Consider the following 5,341-nt stretch of genomic DNA (forward strand, 5'->3'; position numbering starts at 1 on the left):
AAAACAGGCCCTCATGCTCCGAGCCACAGCCCAGCACATCAGCCACGGTGGAGTCACCGCTCGACGTGAATTTGCGGCTGTCTTCAGAGTCGTCTGCAGTGGGTACGCCATCACCACGACCCAGCGATGCACCCCTAGGTCACCTGCCAGTGATATTCTCGGACTCTGACAGTGAATAAACAGCAAGAACTTCTCCACTAGACCACACGGGAATTTAGAGTGTTGTGCAGTGAAAAAAACAGCGTGTTGTGTTAAGTTGTGAGAGAAAAGACTCAATTGGAAAATAATTTAACGTAAATAGACTTGTTTGTTTTGGCTTTGGAAAATTATAAGAATGGGAAAAGTTAAAGTGCAACACTTAGTACGTTACAATGGAGCATTAGTTAGACAAGAGTGCACACTGTGAAGAGAACGGACTTCTGTGTGTGATTGACTAAGTTCAGTGCAAAACTTCAGGAACAGTGTACTGCAAGTGCTTCAGGAAATCCTTCTTACTGTCAGAGTCCGAGAGGAGGCAGTTATTCATTGAGGTGGCCATGGACTTGCTGTAAGTAGGCAGAATGTTTCATACTGTACTTTTTTCCATACTATACTTACCTCATTTCACTCTTTAATGTCCTTTATTGGTGTGAATAGGGTGTTAGGAGCTATGCATGTGCAGCAGGAAGGTGTTTTTCTGAGTTAGGCTAGGTTAGGGTCCATAAGTACCAGTCCAGGAGCCAGTCACCAGAATGTTTATTAATGTATGAACATACTTCTAAACCCTCATTTTATGTTTCTTTTGCATTTATTTCAGTCATTTATGTGCCTTATTGGTGTGATTTGGGTCTTAAATAGGTGCTATGCATGTCCAGACGGAGTTGTATAGGTGTTTCTCCGAGTTAGGGTCCATAAGTACAAGTCCATAAGCTGGGGCCCAATATCCGGACAGAACCAATATCCGGACCTACCTATGGCTCTATTACGTCGGATATTGGAGTGATTACTGTAACCAAAATGTATCCTAAAATACCACAGACGAGAGAGAGAGAGGGGGGGGGGAAGGCAGACCAGGGACAGTGTTGAGTGCATCTGAGTGGAGATGGAGGAAGGGAGGGAACGAAGGAGGGAGAGAGCATTTGAATGAAAACAAATCATGGCGCCACAATAGTGAGGTCATCTGGCGCCATATGTAAAACAATAATATTTTTAAATATAATTAGATATAATAAAAACAAAATAAAGAAATGAAAGCACAAGTTTATAAGTCACTTGTAAAAGAAACAAAATTCCCCAGGGTGACGCACATCTCCCCCAGGAAAGAGAGAGAGAGAGAGAGAGAGAGAGAGAGAGAAAGGCAGGCCAGGGGCAGTGTTGAGTGCATTGTCAAGCTGAGGAAAAGATGAAGGGAGGGAAGGAAGGAGGGCGAGAATGATTCAATGAAAACAAATCAAGGTGCCAAAACATTGAGGTCATCTGGTGCCATGTGTAAAACAATAATATAATAAAAAACAAAATAAAGAAATGAAAGCACAAGTTTATAAGACATATAAGAAACAAAATTCCCTAGGGTGACGCACATCTCCCCCAAGGAGAGAGAGAGAGAGAGAGAGAGAGAGAGAGAGGCATCGCAGATATGGAAAACGTGGCAACACTGTACAGAGGTTCGTGCCCCACCCAAACCACCACTTAAGAATGGTACCACCATAGATATACCCTCAAAAGTAGAACTGATTGCATAAAAGATTAACACATCTGATGGGAAATTAATTTTGGCAAATTTATACATGCCACCCAAAACAAACACTTGGGAGAGAGGCCAATATTAAGACCCGGCAGAAAGTACAATTCAGAGTTTAAGAACAGTACTACATAGAATGGAAGAGGAATCTAAAAGAATTATATTAACAGGAGATTTCAATACACATATAAATTGGAATACTCTAAATGTAAGAAGCCAAGAAGGCTGTTGCAATCAAAAGCTCCTGGATCTTGTGCAGTTTTTCCTAACACAGAATGTAATGGAAAAAAACAGAAAAAGAGGACCTAATAATCCATCTGTATTAGAACCTATATTTACTAGGCAAGAAAAATTATACTGACAATGTATCACCCTCCATTTGGCAAAAGCAACCTTGCAGTATTAAATTGCAACTTCAGGATTGCATGACACAGTTACCAGTAATAACAATTACAAAAAGAGTCTAAACTATAAAAAGGGCAACTTCCAGGACCTGAAGAAGTACTTCTTTGAAAAAGATTGGGAAAAGGAGCTTAGAGAACAAGATTCAAATGATATATACAGAAAATTCTGTGATTTTGATGAAATAGGAGTCCAAAATTACATCTCTCAGCACAATAAAACAAAAATGAAAATAAAGAAATGGTTTAATAATGTAAAAAATCAAAAGAAAAAAGATACCTGCTGTGGAATAGATACAGAAGACACAATAGTGAGAGGGTGTCTAACAGCTATAAACAGGCAAGAAATGATTATACAAGGATAAGCAGGGAAGCTCAAAGACAGTTTGAGGAAGACATTATAAATAAAAGTAGTGACCAACTGAAGCTATTTTTAAAGCTACAATCAAAGCGCAACCAAAGTTAAAGATAAAATACAGACCATTACGGATGAGGGGATCATCTATACACAAGAGAAAGATATTTGTGAAGCACTAAAAATTTCTAATCAGTGTTTACAGAAAATAATTCTGAAAGAGATGGAACATGCATGCCCACACATATTACCAGATATACAAATATAAAAAAAAGAAGTACAGGAAGAGTTAGGTATTTCAGACAAAGGAAAAGCATATGGTCCTGACGAAATTTCATACTGAGTGCTGCATGAATGTGCAGAAGTTAAGTAGACCAATATATTTAATATTCAAGGAATCATTATATCAAGGAAGAAAGCAAACATTGTTCCCCTATTCAAAAAAGGGAACAGACAGAATCCACCCAACTACCGACCAGTATCACTGACCAGTGTTGTAAGATATTAGAAAAGCTGATAAGAAAAGGTTGAGTAAACCATCTAGAAGAACACAGTATGATAACAGAAAGGCAGTTCAGCTTCAGAAGGGGAAAATCATGTGTTACTAATCTATTAAGATACTATGATAGAGTTACACAAAAATTACAGGATAGAGAAGGATAGGTAAACAGTATCTCTTTAGATTTCAAGAAAGTATTTGACAGAATACCACACCAAAGACTTTTATGGAAACTGTACCATCAAGGAGGCGCCCAAGGCAACCTGTACTGTTGGATGCAGGATATTCTCAGAAAGAGGGAAATGAGAACTGTACTAAGGGGAAATAACTCACCATGGAGGGAAGTGGCTAGCGGGGTTCCACAGGGCTCGGTGCTGACACCAATTATGTTTTTAGTACAGTGTATATAAATGACATAGATAGTAACAATGGAAATGGAAGCTATCTAAATTTGTTTGCTGATCATGCAAAAATACAAAGGAAAATTACTAACACAGATTCTTGCAGAGAGCTACAAGAAGAATTAAATAAACTTTATGTAAAGAGCAATAAATGGCAAATGGAATTTAATGTGGACAAGTGTCGTGTAATTAAGCTTGGTAAATGTGAAAAAAAGACCAGATTGGGATTATAAGTTAGTAAGTTCAACCCTACACATATCAGAAAGGGAGAAGGACCTAGGAGTGATTATCAATACCAGACTATCTCCAGCTGACCACATCAGCGAGAAGGTATGAAACATGTACAGTATACACTGCTTGCTAATGTGAGAATAGCATTCACATACATAAATGAAGACATGCTGAGAAAGATAATAACATCATTCATCAGACCAACCCTGGAGTATGCATCAGTAGTCTGGAATCCTCATCTCAAAAAACACATACGGCAGATAAGACTGAAAAAGTACAAAGGGCAGCTGCACGATGACTACCAAGCTTTAAGAGATCTAAGGTACAAAGAAAGACTAGAAAAACTGAATCTACGAACACTACAGGAGACAAGGAAAAGAGGAGACATGATCATGCTATATAAATAAATCTCAGGGAAAGAGAAAATAGACATAAATGAATATAAAACCTATGGGGAATCATCAGCAATATGACACTATCAAAAAAAAATACATAAAAAGTGAGGTGATAAAGATGTAAGGAAATTCAGTTTTCGAAATAGGGCAATTGATCAGTGGAATGCACTACCGATCGAAATACTGTGTGCCAAAACTATTCATGAATTTAAGGATAAGTATAATAAAAATATTATAATACACAAGACGGTACAAACTTGACTCATTCCTGTAAAGATACATTTAGGTAAGAAAACTGTAACTCTTGGACCCAATGATTTTATATATATATATATATTGTTACGTTGTCCGCCTTTCCGTTCCCACGGGTGCAGCCGTTACAGCTGGGCTAGGGGATTATGCAGTATGTATCCGTGTCATTCGCGGAGTTTAAATTAGCGAGTGTTACAAGTTCTTTTGTTTCTTTCGTTCCTGCCACTGAGGGCAATTTTATTTAATACCATGCTGAGAATGCATTTGATTATTTTGATTGTCTTGTGTGAGCTACCAGTATATTTAATGTTTTGCTTGCATTAGAAGTACCAGTTTATTGTAGAGAGAGAGAGGGGCACGAATATAAGTTCTTATTAATTAATTTGATTCATGCGTTCGCGCTTGGCCGTGCGCGAGCCTTGATCAGAGGCAGTCTCTTCCCAGCCAGCTTTAGTATCGGGTGTTTGTACACTCTCTCTCTCTCCCCAGTTATTTTTATGCCGAGCTGGCGTTTTCATTTAAGTTTATTTTTATTCTTTTTGTTGCTGACTGAGGAAAGTAGTTATTTTATTTTGTTTTTGTAACCGTGTTGTCTTTGGAGGGCCAGTTTGGCTCACCGTGGTCCTCTCGCTGCCTTTGTTAACGTTCCCCAACACACGTACATACACACACACCCCTAACCCATACACAGTTAATCCCATCTCTTTGCACAAGGCTAGTGAGAACCATCGTGAGCTACTAACTGCGTTCCCCCCTTGGACACGGGTTAAGTAGAAAGTCGTCACCACCGGAAGTAAGTGGGAGGTGTTCCTGTAGGCTGTCTCGGGCGGTATTACTTCCGGTAGTGACGATAGTAGGCTAGATCTATAGGTAGGCTGTTCCATTTTATTATCAAAGTACAGAGTGTTGCGTTCTTAAGTAAGTACCTTTCCGTTGCGCAGTTTTTCTCTAGTTTGCGGAGTGTCAGTGCCGGGGTCTGCGTTATTTTTGCAACGCAGTGGAGGCCGATCATCTAAGGCTGACTTGTTGTCTTTTTGTAATAGCCCCGGGCCGGCGCCACCGTAACAATATATATATATATATATAT

This window comes from Coenobita brevimanus, chromosome 111 (genome assembly GCF_032717465.1).
Source record: "Coenobita brevimanus isolate Jiangsu-jjx chromosome 111, ASM3271746v2, whole genome shotgun sequence".
Lineage (NCBI taxonomy): Eukaryota > Metazoa > Arthropoda > Malacostraca > Decapoda > Coenobitidae > Coenobita > Coenobita brevimanus.